Source organism: Abramis brama (assembly GCF_963993115.1).
Source record: "Abramis brama genome assembly, chromosome: 4".
Taxonomy (NCBI): domain Eukaryota; kingdom Metazoa; phylum Chordata; class Actinopteri; order Cypriniformes; family Leuciscidae; genus Abramis; species Abramis brama.
Window position 1 is genome coordinate 21899708 of NC_139966.1, and position 20006 is coordinate 21919713.

The 20006-nt window shown below is 40.7% G+C and overlaps 1 protein-coding gene across 1 annotated transcript in view; it reads right to left on the bottom strand.

Moving 5' to 3' along the window:
• Positions 1–20006, bottom strand: part of LOC311081149 (uncharacterized protein) — a 434400-nt gene that overhangs the window by 379299 nt on the left and 35095 nt on the right. The gene's annotated exons all lie outside the window — the stretch shown is intronic.

The following is a 20006-nucleotide window of genomic DNA, read 5'->3' on the forward strand; positions in this document are numbered from 1 at the left end:
GGGTCACTGCGCTCCGGTGCCGGTTCTGCTCCTGACACCGCAGGGCTTCAGCCTGGTATGAGCTCGGGTCACTGCGCTCTGGTGCCGGTTCTGCTCCTGACACCGCAGGGCTTCAGCCTGGTATGAGCTCGGGTCACTGCGCTCTGGTGCCGGTTCTGCTCCTGACACCGCAGGGCCTCAGCCTGGTATGAGCTCGGGTCACTGCGCTCCGGTGCCGGTTCTGCTCCTGACACCGCAGGGCTTCAGCCTGTATGAGCTCGGGTCACTGCGCTCCGGTGCCGGTTCTGCTCCTGACACCGCAGGGCCTCAGCCTGGTATGAGCTCGGGTCACTGCACTTCAGGTGCTGGTAGAATTTCACAGCTCTTTTTTGGATACTGATCAATAAGGGGTATTGTCCTAATTCAGCTCTGCATGAGATGTTTGGTGTCGCTCTGTTTACTTTTAAGATGCTTTTACAAATTTGGGTATGCAGAGTTTCGATTTCCTCTTTTACCCATTATGAAAAATCTTGGGTTTTTAGAGGTCCCCATATCTCGCTGCCATACAGAGCAATTGGTTCAATTATTGCTTTTAGGATTTTTAGCCAGGTTTGAATTGGAATTTCATGTCGAATAGTATGTTTAATCATGTAGAAGACTCTCATTGCTTTTGCTTTCAGTTCATTCACAGCCAGATTAAAGTTCCCTGTTGAACTCAGTTTTAGTCCCAGATATGTGTATTCGTGGGTGTGTTGGAGGACTTGGTTTCCTGCTCTGAAGACGTATTTATTTTCCCTACACCTGGATCTATTTTGAAAAATCATTATTTTTGTCTTTGCGAAGTTAATTTTGAGAGCCCACATTTGACTGAATGTCTCTACAACGTCGAGGAGCTGTTGTAGTCCCTCTTTTGTTTTTGACAGAATGACTAAATCATCTGCAAAGAGGAGACATCTAACCTCTGAGTCCGTCAGGGTTGGGCCGGGGGCAGTGGAGTTATTTAAGGCTTTGGCTAATTCGTTTATATAGATGTTAAATAGAGTGGGGCTCAATGGGCAACCTTGTCTGACTCCTTGATGTTGGGAGAAAAATTCTGTTAGTTTATTTCCTATTTTTACAGCACATGTGTTGTTTTTATACATGGTGTTTATCAGATCAAATGTTTTCCCTCCAATCCCATTTTCCAATAGTTTTAGGAAGAGTCCTTCGTGCCAGATCGGATCGAAAGCCTTCTCAAAGTCAATAAAGCAAGCGAAGACTTTGGATTTATTTTGGTATACATGTTTATTGATGATCGTGTGGAGGGTGTAGATGTGGTCAGATGTTCTGTGTTTGGGCAGAAAACCAATTTGACTTTTGTCCAGAATTTTGTGGGTTTTGAGAAAGTTCTGCAATCTTTCTTTAATAATCAAACAGAATATTTTCCCCAGGTTGCTATTGACACATATGCCTCTGTAATTGTTTGGCTCATATTTGTCTCCTTGTTTAAAGATTGGTGTAATCAGGCCTTGGTTCCAGGAGTCGGGGAAATATCCTACACTCAAAACAATGTTGAATAATTCGATTATTGTCTCTCTCTCATCACTTGCTGTTGTCTCTCTCTCTCATCACTTGCTGTTGTCTCTCTCTCATCACTTGCTGTTGTCTCTCTCATCACTGTTGTCTCTCTCTCTCTCTCTCTCTCACACACATACAGACTCCCTCAAAACATGAGTAGCCGTCGCAGTAGGTCACTGGTCTCTGCAACCTTGTTTATTACCCCATCAGAGTCCAAGGACATCAGAATGTCTTTCTCTGTTGACATAAGCATAAAGGCTTCCAAGTGCTCTTGTGTTAGAGTGCTTCTAAGTCTGTTTTTAACAAACTTAAGGGTGGAAAAGCTCCTCTCTCAGGCCACTTGAGTGGTTGATAACGTCAACAGAAATTTGTAGGCCAGTCCAATGACATGGTATGCATCTGTCCACAGATTGTATTGTGCCAGGACAAGATACACACAAATGGCACCGTTTTTACACACATTCTTATTAACCAGATCTGGCCCTTCCACATCATGTGTGTCTTCATTACCACTGCCTTCAGATGCATCATCCGCTGTGTATGTCCTCACCTGGTATTCTTTCAGAGGGGACAGTTTCAGTCTTTCCCACTGTCTGGCAAGGCTTAACAGCTCAGCCTGCAAAGTGCCAGCAGTGGCCCTTGAATCAAATTTCAGCAAACAGTTGCTGAGGTTCTGCATCGCTGATCGAATGAGACCCCTGTCCCTTATCTCAGGGATGTTTTTTGGGTCAAGGCAGACAAAATCAGTGCATAGTTTTCCATGTCAAGATCATGTCAATGAACATGGCACTTTCAGGCTTTCCAAAACACCCAAACACCTTTCTCAGTGCAGCATCCTTTGCCCACCAGCGTGTTTGCCCAATTGGACAAAGTCTACTTTGACGGTTCCCAGATTCTGCAGTTATCTCGTGCCACTTCTGCATCCGTTTATACGACTCATGTAGGAAGACAGCAACATCATTTAGTAAACCGAACAGTGATGCACTCTGTAGTACAATGCCTGTTGTGTCCAACAACACTAAGTTCAGAATGTGTGCAAAGCACCACACATTTTGGTTAGGGGCCTGCTCAATGAGAAAGGCAGAAAAACCTTTGTACTGGCCCTGCATGTTGGCTGCACCATCCGTTGCACTGCATACATAACGTTATATTTAGATTGAGTTTTTTCAGCAGTTCCACAAAATACTGCCCCAGTAGAGGCCTCGCAGTCAACCACAGCAACCAATCTCTCATGAATTGCATCTGTCACATATCTGAGGATGACAGAGCACTGATCATTGGATTTTATGTCCTGTGTGGTGTCAATTTGGACAGAAAACATCCCTGCTGCTCTGACTTAATCAGCAACTGTTTCTTTAATTAACTGGCTGATAATAGTAATTGACTTTGTTCACTGTGTCTTTTGAGAGCAGAGTGACAAGTGACCCTCTGCCTTTCCCCCCAGCCTCATGTTGTTTCTTACTTTTTTCAATGCACTCTGTGACATGCTGTTGCATGCAGGAGTCATATCTACTCAGGAAAAGTATCAATTCTAAGAAATTGCCATGGTCAATAGTGTTATCTTCAAGGGTGTAGGCAGATTCTGATTTTGATCCCCTGTAGCTGAGACCAAGCTTTCCGCACAATTTCACGGCATTAACGCTCCATCACCTGCCGTTTAATTTTCACTTGTTGTCGATGTACTGAAAGCTGGTTTCCACTTACTCTGCTCACAATGTCTCCTTTACTTGCCATCAGGAAACAAGCCTCTGCACAGTCCCTATGCACTTTACTTTTTTCATGCTCCTCAATCCTCTGATGAACATGCTTCCAGGCTTGCATGCCTCCTCTGACAAAAGGACTGTCTGATACAGTAGGCTTTGAAAAAGCGAGGCAAACAGTGCAATAAAGTGCATGACTTGCTTCACAATATGTCAGCCACTTACGATTAAGCCCATCTTTTGTGTAAAAAATATTTAGTAGGGCTCTTTTTGGGGTTTGTTGGGGGTGGAACTGCAAAAATAAACTGAGGTCTTTGGACTGGGGCCGGGCAAAGTAATCAAAACTTTCCTCATTCACTTCATGATCTTTCTGTTTCCTTCCATATTCTTCTCTCCTGTTTCAGTCTCTACGCTTTCTGTATCCATCTCAGCTGTTTCAGTCTCTACGCTTTCAAAGTCCTCAGCAGTTTCTTTCTCTATTCTGGACCCTGAGGTAGAAACGTCTCTGTCCCTTGCACTGCTTGACAGATCATCTTCATCTACATCAGCTTTAAATTATATAAAATAAAAAAGCTATCATCAACAGTATTACTACTACATAGTTAAATGTAACCTCATTGAGTAACACAATATTTAAAGGGGTGGTAAAACACCTTTTTTCGAAGGCTTGATTGTGTTTGTGGGGTGCACTGTAACATGTGTTCATGCTTAGTTTTTTAAAATTTGCATTATTTTTAACATATTTAACCATTATTCTACACTGCTCTGTTCCTCCCTGGTCCCTCCTTGTAATAACGGTCGGATGATTTCCGGGTTCTATGAAGCCGAGGTTTTGTTTGATTTTGTTCCACTGCTGCATTAACGGGAGGTACTCGCTAATCCATTGTTTCCAGAAAAGATCACAGTACTGTACTTTTTTCCATCTTCTTCTGGAATAGATGTCATCCTTTTGAAAAAGCCAGAGAGACAAAATAGGAACTACTTTCATCTGAAGCAAATGTTTATGGGTTAAGGCTTCTGGATCTTGAGCGTCCTCAGAAACTGTGGTAATTGGACAATTGTAGAGTATGCCTTCCACTTCACATAGATCAGTCTGTAGGCCTTCATCATCAGCGTCTGCTGTCTCAGTAAGGAACATAGGATCTCTTTGAGGATTCGAATGATTCGTTCCCGTTCATCTCCATGATGAGAACCTAAAGGAGGATTAAAAGTCCACTTCACATTCTCTCTCAGCAGTGCCTTCTGTATTTTGTCTTGATTGATGTTAGCAAGAGCCTCTTTCTACTCTCACTCTGCCCAGATGAAGTTGGTTCCATTATCCGAAATTATCTCTTTACCTTGACCCCTTCCAAAAATAAAACTTTTAAAAGGGAACAAATACAGGAATATGTGTTCAGAGAACAGGCCATTTCGAGATAAACAGCTCTACTTAAATCAGGTAAATATGTAAGGGCGAGAGCGAGGCGAATATTATTGTTATAGCGAATACATCCCCGACAGGCTGATCAGGACCCCGACGCGAAGCGGAGGCAGCCTGAAGGGGTTGTATTCGCTATAACAACCGCCTCTCTCTACATTATCCTGCTTATTACATGGCTACCTACCAAATAAATCAATAATTTGACACAAAATATTGATTTAAAAAGGAGTTTATTGATTTAAAAACAATTGGTTTGCTTCCGCTAAAGAAAATAGTCTGTTCCGTCTCTACGGTTAGAATCCTGCGTCCATAGCAACGCGCTGTTTTTCATGGCAATGGTGTGTTATCCTTTGCAAATCAAGTAATAACAGACCGCATTCTACATTGGAATTCAACCAAGCCATGTAATAACACACTATATCTTCTGACATGAGTTCTACTCAAGGTCGAGCAGACAGCGGCACTCAGCTCAGAGCGCAGCCGAGCCCAGGACTCTGATAGTGGGGGACTCCATAATCAGAAACATTAGCGGCAGGGATACAACTACATGCTGCCTTCCACAAGCAACAACTTCTGATATAAACAGGGAACTTCAGAACATTCTGATGAAACATAAGACTGCAAATCGACTCATCATTCATGTGGGGAAGAATGATATTCATAAAGAGCAGTCAGAACTCCTTAAGAAGGATTTCAATGAACTTTTTGAAACACTTAAAAGACTGAAAGTTCAAACATTCATCAGTGGACCACTCCCAGCAAGAGGAACAAACAGGTTTTCACGGTTGCTTGGGCTTAATACATGGCTGCAAAAAACCTGCAATATAAAAGGAGTAAACTTCATTGACAATTTCAATCTTTTCTGGAGTCAGAGACAACTTTTTCATCGGGATGGCCATCACCCAAACAAACTTGGTTCAAGAGTGTTAAAGGACAATATCTACTTCTCCCTCAATCATCCTTCTGCAGTGTGTGCCAATCCACTCAATCTGAACGGCACACACACATCTGGACACAGTATGAATGACGACGGGACTTCACTTCAGCAGCAAAATGGACATAACACCACTCCGCCACAACAACCTTTGCTCACGGACACAATCTCAGCTGAGCCCTGCCCACAGAGCTCACCACAGACAGACATATCAGAACTGCTTGAAGATTCAGCACCCAAGGACGACTTCCTGGAAAACAGCCAGGGAAGCCAGGACAGCATATCACAACCTCCGATAACACCAGAGCAACAGCCCCTTTCACCAGACACTTTCTCCCTCTCCCCAGCATCAGCATCGCCACTTCTGTGCTTCTCACAGAAAATGGAAGAACTAGTGCATGCTGGAACCAGACTATCCCACTCTTTTGCTGCAAGCCCACAAATACCAACCAAAAAAAAAAGACAGGCACCATTACCACCCAAGCCTGCGGGCCCAGCTCGCCCTCCCCCTCCTGTGAGAGCTCTTCGGCCTCTGCCACAACGCCAGGGCCCACACCCTCCTCCATCTGCTCGAGGTGAACCAAAAACAACTGATACCAGCTCTCAGTGATATGTGTCGGGTCCCCGTTTTGATAACAGTAACTTTCTCAAATGTTTACAGAACAAACAGGAACCCAGTGTGCCTGTATCTTCCTCTATTGCTGTTCTATTACAAGATAGAAAGTCTAAGGCCTTCAATAGCCGTACAGCAAACCTAACTAATCTGGTGCCTCTTACACGTCAAACTAATATTGCTGTGGGGAAAAGTAAGTCTGTTAAGTTAGCACTCCTTAACATCCGCTCACTTAAAAATAAATCACTTCTAGTCAACGACTTAATAACCACAAACAATCTGGATTTTATGCTTCTGAATGAAACCTGGCTAGAAGACAGCTGCAGTGCAACAATCCTCAATGAAGCAGCCCCTCCTAACTTTACTTTTATGAGTGTCTGCAGAGCTGTTAAGAGAGGTGGGGGTCTAGCTGCTCTTTTTAAAGATATCTATCAATGTAAGCAAATATCATTTGGGAATTACTTGTCTTTCGAATATCTGGGTATTGTGTTAAAAGGTGCTCCACGCATTTTACTTATCATTATTTACAGGCCTCCAAAATACTCTACAGCCTTTGCTGAGGACCTGCTTCTTACCATCAAACCACCTGAGAAAGTAGTTACTATGTCTGACTTCAAAGAAATTGATGGCAAAATTTTGGAAGAAACCGTACAGCACCTTAAAACATCATCATTTTTCAAAAGTGCGTTAAACAGTTTAGAAGCAGATCTTCTAGAAGTGGTAAATGCCTCACTTCTCTCTGGGAGTTTTCCAAACTCCCTGAAAACTGCAGTTGTCAAGCCCCTCCTGAAAAAGAACAATCTGGATAAGACCATATTAAGCAACTATAGGCCGATCTCAAATCTTCCTTTCATAGGCAAGATCATTGAAAAAGTTGTCTTCAGTCAGCTGAACAAATTCTTATGCTCGAATGGATAATTTGACAATTTTCAATCTGGTTTCCGACCGCACCACAGCACAGAGACAGCGCTCATAAAGATAATAAATGATATTCGCTTAAATACTGATTCAGGCAAATTATCAGTGCTGGTACTACTCGACCTCAGTGCTGCATTTGACACTGTCGATCATAACATACTTCTTGACAGGCTGGAAAACTGGGTGGGGCTTTCTGGGATAGTCCTAAAATAGTTCAGGTCATACTTAGATGGGAGAGGTTATTATGTGAGTATAGGAGATCATAAGTCTGAGTGGACATCCATGACATGCGGAGTTCCTCAAGGCTCCATTCTTGCGCCACTCCTATTCAACCTGTATATGCTCCCAATGAGCCAAATAATGAGAAAGAACCAAATTGCTTACCACAGCTATGCAGACGACACACAGATCTACTTAGCCCTATCGCCTAACGATTACAGCCCCATTGACTCCCTGTGCCAATGCATCGATGAAGTCAACAGTTGGATGTGTCAAAACTTTCTTCAGTTAAACAAAGACAAAACTGAAGTCATTGCATTTGGAAACAAAGATGAAGTTCTCAAGGTGAATGCATACCTTCACTCTAGGGGTCAAACAACTAAACATCAGGTCAGGAATCTTGGTGTGACACTAGAGTCAGACCTTAGTTTCAGTAGTCATGTCAAAGCAATAACTAAATCAGCATACTATCATCTAAAAAATATTGCAAGAATTAGATACTTTGTTTCCAGACAAGACTTAGAGAAACTTGTTCATGCTTTCATCACCAGCAGGGTGGATTATTGTAATGGACTCCTCACTGGCCTTCCCAAAAAAAAACATAAGACAGTTGCAGCTCATACAGAACGCTGCCGCCAGGATTCTGAGCAGAACCAGAAAATATGAACATATCACACCAGTCCTCAGGTCTTTACACTGGCTCCCAGTTAAATTTAGGATTGATTTTAAAGTATTATTATTGGTATATAAATCATTCAATGGCCTAGGACCTCAATACATTGCAGATATGCTCACTGAATATAAACCCAACAGATCACTCAGATCACTAGGATCATATCAGCTAGAAATACCAAGGGTTCACTCTAAGCATGGCGAGTCCGCTTTTAGCTATTATGCCAGCCGCAGCTGGAACCAGCTTCCAGAGGAGATCAGACGTGCTCCTACAATAGTCACATTCAAATCCAGACTAAAAACACATCTGTTTAGCTATGCATTTAATGAATGAGCACTGTGCCAATGTTCGTCCGACTGTTTGTACTGTACTGTATTTTATTTTTTATTTTTCTAAACTGTTTTAATTATTCTTATTTCTTTTTATTATTTTAATTTCTTCTATGTAAAGCACTTTGAATTGCCACTGTGTATGAAATGTGCTATATAAATAAACTTGCCTTGCCTTGCCTTACCCCTCTTCACCTCGATGAGACCAAAGTAATCGATTAACATGACTGAAAGGTGGTAAGGCAGGTGTGATTAGATTCAGGGGTAAGTCTGCCATCTTTTGTTCAATTGCAGATCCATGATAACCTCTACAGAAGAAGCAATTTATGATTACTTTTCTATGAAGTTATTTCATCTGGAAAGTTCTGTTGTTGAACATGACGAACAAGAGATTTTTCGGAAAGTACAAGATCTTCTACTGAGAGAGTTTGGGCACCAAGCTAAAATGCTTTCAATTTACATTACGTCGGTTTTATTTTGACATTATGAATACAATTGCTGCCCTCAAATGTTAATCTGAACTAAAATAAACCTTTGTTTATAACTAGCCTACTACAATATTACATTTCATTTTGTCCAAGGAGCTGTTTTCTTTTATTTGCTTCTAAGAAGAGTAAAGTATAGCTCCATCATTGCTCAAAGTAAAAAAAATATCATATTTATGATGTTAGTTTTAATAATAATAAAAAAAAAAAATTCAAGGAAATTTCTCTGGCATTTCTTTCTTTTTGCTGTATCAAAAACGGACTGAACTGAACCGTACTGAACCGTGACACAAGTGTATCGTATCGAACCGAACCGTGAATTTTGTGAACCGTTACACCCCAGTGACATGCTGTTACACAATTGTATAACTGGACCTATTTTTATTCTAGCTGTCCAGGCACAGCCTGATCTGAGGGCGCGGGCGGGTATAGATATATACACTAGATGTTGCTTGGCTACGGTTTCGTTCCAATGAACTGCAGTAGCCAAGGCGACGTCTAGTGTATATATCTATACCCGCCCGCGCCCTCAGATCATTTGGACGCGGCTGTGTTCAAGAGGTAACAACGATATAAATACTGTTCGTTTTCTCACACAAACCGCTCGTTTCGTGTCTTAGGCCATCAATGTGTACTTACGATGGGGAATTGTTTAATTTGGACGATGGGGAATTGTTTTAATTTGGACTCTGTGCATGCTCTTTGAGACAGTGACTATAGACCTGCATGAAATGACTGACAGACAAGAACGGTTTGACCTAAAAATATCAAAATTGAAACTACTGCGGAAAAAAAGACACCTACATCTTGGATGCCCTTGAGGTAAGCTAAAACATACCAACATTTTATTTCAAAGTGAACTATCCCTTTAAGGCGAGACACGGCAGGCAAAAACATTGTTTTTTTTTTACTGGTCAATTTTGAGATTTTTGGATATTTGTCTTCAATAACGTGTCTTCTTTCAGATTGTGGTGAAAAAAAGTCCGAAATACACATTTAGGTCTTTATTTTATTACACTTTGTCTGTTTGCGTCTGTAGATTTCGCATAAATTCAACAAAAGTTGTCGTTGTAAATCATCCCGCCGATCCGCAATCTCTGTTTGCTCTCTGTCATAACAGGCATGGCTGGAAAGCTCTCTCTTCACTGTACAATGCTGTCGGATCCAAATATGGTCATTTCCTTTTTATCAGCAACCAATCGCGAAAGTAAAAGGGCTGAATGCGCAATCTCATTGGCTGATGATAAATCTTTAAAGCCCGTTTTCTCTAAATGACCTTTCTCTCATACTCCAAGTACGAAATCTCCACTTCAGTAGCACCTATATACACCAAACTTTCCAGTCTTGTACCTAGTTATATTATGAAGACATTTACAGAGGGATTTACAGATAAATCCCTCTGTAATTTTTTCCCCATCTAATATGTGAACACAATGAAAAAATAATTTTTAATCTGGCTCGTTTTTTAAAATATATACAAATTAGCGCATATTTAATTAGATATTGCCTAATTTGCATATTTAAACATTAAATTACAGAAAACTTGTAATACATTTTTTTCTCATCTTAATGTAGGTAATCAACTGGGAAAGTTTCATGGTGATATCTGCTAGTTAAACATTTTACCCTATTCACCTGTAGTGTCTCGCCTTAAAATAGAAAACAAGTCTAAACTGGATAATATAGTTTAATGTATTAGTTTTTGTGCTTAACCATATGAATTAAACTGTTTTTGACATTCATAGGTCAGATTCTCCTGGCCATTGTGCAAAATGTGGCACATACTCTTTGATTGAGGACAGAATCAACAAGGTTTTAGATCTTCAACTTGTCCAGGTAAGTTAATAATATCAAACACACATATCACCTGTCTAATGTTCCACAGTGAGATGACAAAATGTTTTTTACAGAGCTCCGAGGTCCCAAGTAGCACCTAGAGGACCTAAAGCGCAGCATAAGTTTTCTGACTCAGCAACATATGCAAGTGTCAGCCCTCATCACAGACAGAAATTGTGACCCGGAGCTTTAACATTTCAAATCCGCGATGTACAGAAAATCACACAAAGATATAGAAGAAAATGTATAAAAACATTTTGGATCAATAAAACTAAGAAATAACATAAATAACTCCAGAAAGGCCACACTGCAGACAGGATTTGCATTTCACATGCAAATCAAATTAAATCGGCTAAATTACCTGTGCGAGCAGGCTCTAAGTACAGCACAACATCGATGCACCGAAAAAATAAAGTTAATTTACAAAATTAAATTAGAACAGAATATACCTTTCTAATAAATAAAAATACAAAACGAAATAAATCAGAATCAAGTCACAAGATGAGGAGCAAATGTGTGCAAAATGCCTAAAGTGCAGGGAAACATATATTCAAAACACAAGCCACAAATAGTTAGATCAGATAACCCTGACAGATCAATAAATAAAATTAAAATAAAGAAATTATTAAAATAACGATAGTAGCCAGAATTTTCAACTTTGTCTTTTTAACTGCAGAAACAACAATAAATTCTAAACTGGAGTGGCAGTCTTTTTAGCTAAAAATGTCCAAAAATCAAATTAGAACCGGCTGAAAAGTTGTGAAATCACTTGTACCCTATCTGATCGAGAGAACAAATCCAGTCTTTCACTCTGTCTGTGTCCGTTGGAGTCTTTTATGCGCGCGGATAAAATACATTCTAAAACACTTAACGTGAAAAACGTTTAATGACTTAATCTCCTAAAATAGTTAAATTAAATATCAAATTATGTAAAGAAAATGCTTTACTATAGGAGGAACGCATTGCGTCCATATTCTGGGTTCATCTGCTTATCTGCACATAGTATGGTTTCTTAATAAAGTGTGTACTGTGTACATACACTAAGCCATGTTAAAGTGCCTTTTAAGCGTTTTAAAAGCTTTTTTCACGTTAAGCATTTTAGAATGTCCCGTGGAAAACCAACTTGTTAACGTTGGCCGGCAGAAGTGCGATCATGGTTTTCCTGATGCTAAATCCAGCCTTGGAGAATATCCTTTCTGATGGTGTACATCCACACTTTAGATTTTCTTATCCCAGACATTGTTAAAGATTTAAATCCTCGCCGCCAAGACGGTCCTCTGTCGGTCACGGATTGAAAGTGAAACTTAAATCTGTCACGGGGTGTTTGGATTTATTCACACACGTTAAAAAATATTTATCAGAAGCTTCTTTCTTTGCACATTTTTACTGTATATACAGCATTATCATAATAGGCTGAATATTAACGTATTGACAGAAAACCAGTAGTTCTATGTGAAATCAGACATTGAGCGCCCTCATATAGCCAAAGTGGCATGATCCTCGTTTCATAACACCTCTGCGAAGGTTCGACCGTGAGATCGGTAGTCGAATCAGGCTCCTCCAATCGAAGCATCGAATCTTCGACTATTCAGGGTCACCCCTAATAATTACATTTTCCATTTTAACATTTTGTGTTTCTGTTCTGAAACAGGTCTAGGGAAAGCATTGGATGCTGCTGCAAAGGAGAGGGAGTGTGAAGAACTGAAGCTGTGGAGGCCAGCTGTTATTAACCACCTCTACTGGACTGCAGCTTCCACTCTTAATGGAGATGCAGATGTGATGGAGGCCAAGTGGAAAAGCATGGTCAACCATGTTCAGGACATCCACGAACACGGTACTCCTATGTTTCCCTGCTGTGCACATCCACCTCTGGAGGGCGAAGCAAGGAACAAGGAATGGCTGGAACCAGGTACAAAATACGCTGGCAAAGGATGTTCGGCAGTTGTCCCCACAGCATCAGACTTTTTCACTGGAGGCATTTCACTCCTTGATCCTGCACTTTGCACCAAAGCACACTGGGTTCTCCTTTCTTGGGATGTACAGCAGGTAAGTGTGTGATGTGAAAGAATGAGTACTTTCTGAAACTAATGCAGTCAAACACAGCAGCCCAAATTTCATTAAATGTGCAGTAAGCAATGCTTTTGTTTTTTTCTGTTGTTTTTACTTCTGGGTTTATTTACATATGCACAACTTGTAATGGGTAAAAATTACACTTTTTCTACAGACTTCTCTTGGCAGCCCTGCTTTTCAACCACAATGGCAGCAGAGAAGTTGCTTGAACCAGTGATGGTGAGGCGTGTTATGCGGTTCGCTACCCAAGGTTCCGCCAAGGTGGCTGGGTAGTCCGTCCTGTTAAGGAAAAGCCATCATATGGTGGGCAGTTTCAGTCAGTTCTTAAATATTAAGCAAGTCAGACCACGAGTTAGCAATGAATGTGATCTACACTTTTGCTTCCTTCTCCCAGCATATGCATCAGCCCTCATGGAGTCTCTGAGAGAGGAATACTCCAGGTCACCACAGGCTCTACGAGAACGCAGCACAGTTTTGTCTTCCACTACACCTGCTCCCCTTTCCAGATCCCTCCAGAGGATCAACAAGGATGAGGCTGTTGGCGTGTATCTATCACAGCATTCACGATTTAACATGTTAATAACATCTTAGTGTGATACCCGAAAGATTGTTAAATTGTATATATGATCATAAAAAGTTTTATACGACAATTTGTGATTGTTTGTTTGTTTTCTATTGATTGTCAACAAAATTGGGTCATTCAAAACCTTTATAGAGTCCTCCTTCCTCTGGAAACTGTCTTCTAATGGCTGACACAAAACATGCAGGTAAGGGCTTCCTGATGTGCCTGCCCAGAATGCCATAGGCCCAGCGGACAACCTGTCTGTATGCGGTGTAGCGGTATTGCCTTGAGACGTGGAAGAAATATCAATATTGATAGTCTTATACCAATGGCATCAAATAGTGTGATATAGGTAGTCATGCCCTAAATAGAGGCAACTTGTAATTAAAAACAAAATTACTCAGATTGTTTAAATATTAAAATCTTTAATCTTTAATTTTCTGTTTATGTTATAACCCAGGTGCAAAATATGTAATAAAATTTACTTGAGTATGTTTTTAGTACAATACAAATATACTCAAGTATAGTTTTTATACATTTAAAGGTGCTCTAAGTGATTCCGGTTGGCGTAACCTCTTGTTGATGTTTGAATTATTATAAAGACCCTTTAAAGTATATCTTTATTATAAAGAATTATTAGCTAGACCCTCCCTCCTCCTCATCCGCGCAATAACCCCCCAAACCCCACCCCACATCATTTCTTGTCGGTTATTGGCTGGAACAGTTTGTTATGTTTTGTGCTGCGAGTTAGCTCTGTTTGTTGCTGTTTGTTTTAGCTGCGTTTGTGGAGACTAGGCTGTCTGCAGAGACCGCGTTTCTTTACAGCGTGTTCAGGGGACAGGCAGCTAGCGGATGGTGAGGAGATGTTTGCGGTATGTGGAAAAAAAATGTTTTGGCCTAAAAAACGTGTGCGATCGCTTAGAACATGTCTTTTAAGCTCAAGAGTAATAAATTATCTCTACCCTAAACATACTCATGTCTGCTGGCCTGGAGAGGTCCATGCTCCTGTCTGAAGTGCATAAAGGCTATCTGTAGCACATATGGGTTCAGACAGCAAGCCTCAAAGCCTGGGTGCAGAGTCAGGCGCTGCACATCAAGTCTGGGGGTGACATTTTCCATTAAGGCCCAGTATGCATCCACCTCCCTGCAACACTGACTTTCCTCAGCTGTAAACATTGCTTCGCATTTCCCACACAAGCACCTATGGAACAAAAAATTGTATCAGGAATAAAAATATTTCTCTGTCTCTCGATGAGAAACCGCTAAGTTATATAAGTTATATCTAAGTTATATCACGTAACGTTAGTCTGGACTGATCATTAATGAGCATGACAAATGCCTGATCAAAGCTTAGTTTCTGTTATTGTAAGTTCCAATACTCCTAGATGACCAATAATAGCTTTGCTATTAACTGATATACGATGTACAATAATCTGTACAATATTGTGAGCATAGTGTCTATCGTTAGCGAACGTGTATATATAAGCTAACACTGGTCTCTCACCAAGACACCTGCCCTGTTCTCCACTGGTTCTCCTCACACCACAACTCAATTTGTCTCCTCTGACCGTTGTTCTGTCTAACATTAATCCTGGCCTGTCCCTGCTCTCTTGGCAGCCTATCCAGATCCATTTTTTCCCTGTTGTTTGAATCGACCGCTCTCCCTCATGCTACGCCACGCCCATTTTCAGATGCGGAAGTAAAATTTTCTCACAAAAACAACTCCAGAAGCCACTGTAGCGTATTTATACGTTTTTTTTAAAAGAAAATCTAGTTCCTAGATTATTTTTCTATACATTGACTCGTTGGGTCTTCTAACCTGCAATATGCCCTTTTAGATTGGGTGCACCCAAAACCTTCTTTTCTCTCTTTTAAAGAAAATGAAAAGCTCATCTTCACTGGATGATGATGATGAAGTGTCCATGTTTTCTCAGCTGTCGGCACGAAAGTTTTGGAATGTTGAAACTAGAGGTCTCTCTAGGCATGCGTCGCGACTGAGTGCGTTGTTGTGTTTGGAGCTCCGTCGAATTAATTCAGAAACCTTGATTTTCTTCTTTACACTCTTTTACAAACGAACTTTTTCATTTTTATAGCGCGTGAACATATCTGGAATACTATTCTCCTTAAAAAACAATCGGATTGCTCTGATATCGCTACTTATATCCAACCTTTCGAACTTCCGCTACTAGCCTTAGCCCGCTAGCATTACACGCGTGGTCGCGCCTATCGATCGACTTATTTACACCCATATCACTGAAAGCTATAATTCACCATTATAGCACATCTGCTATAATGGCGAATATAACGGATGTGTGTCTAACGTTACCTTTGAGTGCAGGTGAGGACACCTTCGAGCTGCATTCTGTGCAGTTAGAGCTGGAATCCGTGGAGAAGCAGATCCGCGACCTACTAGAGAGACAGGCCGAGCTACGAGATCGGCGATTCGCGCTTGAAACATCACGCGCCGATGCTCACAAGTCAGTGGTTAGTAACCTTTTGACTCCGACCTCGTCTACTCCATGTGTTTCTCTGCCCAGGATGCGATCATCCCTGGTTTCATTCACTCCGGCACCGACTCAACACCATGGACCCTGGGTGATTCCACAGTGGAAGACGCGGGCCAGGACCAGAGCTAGGACCTCTCCGCCCCTCCCGGCCTTCGAGATCTCCACCCGGAACCGCTTCTCCCCTCTACGCGAGACGGAACGCGACGCTGTGATCATCGGCGATTCCATTGTCCGGCATGTCCATGCTACCATAGGTAAAGGTAAGGTGCACACTCACTGCTTTCCTGGTGCTCGTGTTCTCAATGTCGCTGCACAGGTTCCCGGGATTCTGAATGGTGACGAGCCCGTCGGAGCTGTCGTGCTGCACGCGGGAACGAACGACATCAGGCTGCGGCAGTCGGAGGTTCTGAAGAAGGACTACAGGAGCCTGATCGAGACGGTACGCAGTACATCGCCTGAAACAACGATCATCGTGTCTGGACCGCTTCCCACTTACCGACTAGGACACGAAAGGTTCAGTAGATTATTTGCTCTAAATGAATGGTTAATGTCATGGTGTAATGAACAGAGACTGCTCTTTGTAAATAATTGGAATCTTTTCTGGGAGCGACCTAGGCTCTTCCGTGCTGATGGCCTTCACCCCAGCAGAATCGGAGCGTCTCTTCTGTCGGACAACATCTCCAAGATGCTACACACCATATGACTAGTAAGTCAAAGTCCAAATCACACTCTTTGCTGTCCAAACTTAATTGATATAAGTACCAATGTAGAACATTATATTGAAACTTTGTCTATTCCTCGTTTAGTGAGATCAAATAATAAATCTACTGCAGGATCTAGGAAAAATCTAATTGTGATTAAACCAGAAAATCTCAATATTAGTGAACAAAAACAATTTATAAAGCTAGGTCTTCTAAACATTAGATCGCTCACACCTAAGGCAGTTATTGTAAATGAAATGGTCACAGATAATAGTTTCGATGTATTTTGCCTTACTGAAACCTGGCTTAAACCAAATGATTATTTCGGTCTTAATGAGTCTACTCCTCCTGGATACTGTTACAAGCATGAGCCCCGTCTGATTGGTCGTGGCGGTGGTGTTGCTATAATCTATAAAGATATTCTTACTGTTACTCAGAAAACAGGTCACAGGTTTAATTCCTTTGAAGTACTTGTGCTAAATGTTACTCTCTTAGATGTAAGAAAGAAATCCCTATTATCTCTAGCCTTGGCTACTGTATATAGACCGCCAGGGCCTTACGCTGATTTCCTAAAAGAGTTTGCAGACTTTCTCTCAGATCTTTTGGTCAATGTCGATAAAGCATTAATTGTTGGAGATTTTAACATACACGTAGATAATTCAAATGATGCGTTAGGGGCTGCGTTTACAGATTTATTAAACTCCTTTGGGGTCAAGCAAAACGTAACTGGTCCCACTCATCGTCTTAATCATACGCTAGATTTAATTATATCACATGGAACAAATCCAACCGATATAGATATTATACCGCAAAGTGATGAAGTCACTGACCATTACATGGTCACTTGCATACTACGTACCGCTGAAATTTGTCATGTTGCGCCACGTTATCGACCAGGCAGAACAATCCTTCCAACAACTATAGATAGATTCTCAAATAGCTTACCTGATCTATCTCAGCTGCTTAGTGAACCCAAACAAACAGATGAACTAGAGGAAATGACTAGCACTATGAGCACCATTTTCTCTAGTACATTAGACATCGTTGCACCAATTAGATTAAAAAAGGTTAGAGAGAAAACTAAAGCACCATGGTACAACAGTGCTACGCATGTTCTAAAGAGAGAAACTCGTAATTTAGAGCGTAAATGGAAACAAACTAATTTAGAGGTTTTTAGAATCGCTTGGAAAGACAGTATGTCACGTTATAAAAAGGCCCTAAAAGCAGCCAGGGCTGAGCACCTCCGCAAACTAATAGAAAATAACCAAAATAAACCTAGGTTTTTATTTAACACCGTGGCTAGACTAACAAATAAACAGACGTTACCTGAGCAAAATATTCCGTTACAGTGTAGTAGTAATGATTTTATGAATTTCTTCACTGAGAAAATAGAAAGCATCAGAAATACAATTGTAAATGTACAATCTTTAATGGTGTCTTATGATTCAGCCTCAATTATCGCCCCTCAAGAAAAACTACAGCGCTTTGCAACTATAGGACAGGAAGAGCTAAATAAACGTATCATTGCATCTAAACCAACAACGTGTTTATTAGATCCAATACCAACTAAACTACTGAAAGAAGTGTTACCTGTAGTGGAAGAGCCTCTTCTCAATATTATTAACTCGTCTTTATCCTTAGGTCATGTTCCAAGAATATTCAAGTTGGCAGTTATAAAACCTCTCATTAAGAAACCACAATTAGATCATAATAACCTAGCAAATTATAGACCAATTTCAAATCTTCCATTTATGTCTAAAATTCTAGAAAAAGTAGTGTCCGCTCAACTGTGCTCTTTCTTACAAGAAAATGACATCTATGAAAAATTTCAGTCAGGATTCAGACCGCATCATAGCACAGAAACTGCGCTCGTTAAAATCACAAATTATTTACTTCTAGCTTCTGACCAAGGCTTTATCTCAATACTAGTTTTACTCGATCTTAGTGCTGCGTTCGACACTATAGATCGCAAAATACTCTTAGACCGACTACAAAACTACACTGGTGTTCAGGGACAGGCATTAAACTGGTTTAGATCGTACTTATCAGACCGCTACCATTTTGTCTGCTTAAATGGGGAAAAATCGAAGATAACGTCAGTAAACTATGGAGTACCGCAAGGATCTGTGTTAGGCCCTCTGCTATTTTCAATATATATGCTACCACTTGGTAATATTATAAGAAAACATGGAATTAATTTCCACTGTTATGCTGATGACACTCAATTATATATTTCATCACGACCAGATGAAAACAATAAATTATCTAAATTAACAGAGTGTGTTAAAGATATAAAATACTGGATGACATGTAATTTTCTGCTATTAAATTCAGATAAAACGGAGGTATTACTTATTAGTCCAAAAAACTGCCCACAAAACCTCTTACAATACAACTTTAATTTAGAAGGGTGTCCTGTTACTTTATCCTCTACAGTAAAAGACCTGGGTGTTATATTAGACCGCAACTTGTCTTTTGAAAATCATATTTCATATGTTACAAGAACAGCCTTTTTCCACCTTAGAAACATTGCTAAGCTACGTAACATGCTATCTGTTTCTGATGCAGAAAAGTTAGTTCATGCATTCATGACCTCGAGACTAGATTACTGTAATGCTTTATTAGCAGGTTGTCCTGCATCCTCAATAAACAAGCTACAGTTAGTCCAAAATGCAGCCGCTAGAGTTCTTACTAGATCAAGAAAATATGATCATATAACACCAATTCTGTCGTCTCTACATTGGTTACCTATAAAGTTCCGTATCAATTACGAAGTATTACTACTGACCTATAAAGCCCTAAATGGTTTAGCTCCCGTGTATTTAACGGAACTTCTATCGCCCTACAATCCATCGCGCTCTTTAAGATCACTAAATTCGAGGCTTCTGGTCATTCCTAGGATATCTAAGTCCACTAAAGGAGGGAGGGCGTTTTCACATTTAGCTCCTAAACTCTGGAATGGCCTTCCTGATATTGTTCGAGGCTCAGACTCGCTGTCCCAGTTTAAAACTAGATTAAAGACGCATCTCTTTAGCCAAGCATTCACATAATACTTACCTTTTATACTACAGTTGAATCAGATTGAATGCATTAATATTATGAACAGCAGCTACGCTAATTATTTCCCATCTGCTTTTCTGTTGTTATCTCGGGACGCCAGTCCCGAGGTAAATACAGATCGTCAGCTCCAGTTTGTATCCAGCCTCTCATGGAAACTACAGATTCTCCAACAACCGTGCAGAGACGACTCGGCGCCTGTGAAGAGACGACTCGACGATGGCGATATGTTTATGCCCTAAATCAATACATGATTAACTAACTGTATTTCTCTATGTACATTTCTGAAATGCACTTTCTGTAAAGCTGCTTTGAAACAATATGTATTGTGAAAAGCGCTATACAAATAAAAAAATAAAAAAAAATAAAAAAACTCTGAACGTCACAGACGTCGCAAATTCGCGTCGCGGATAGATGTGAATGGTTTTGACGCAAACTATTCGCTT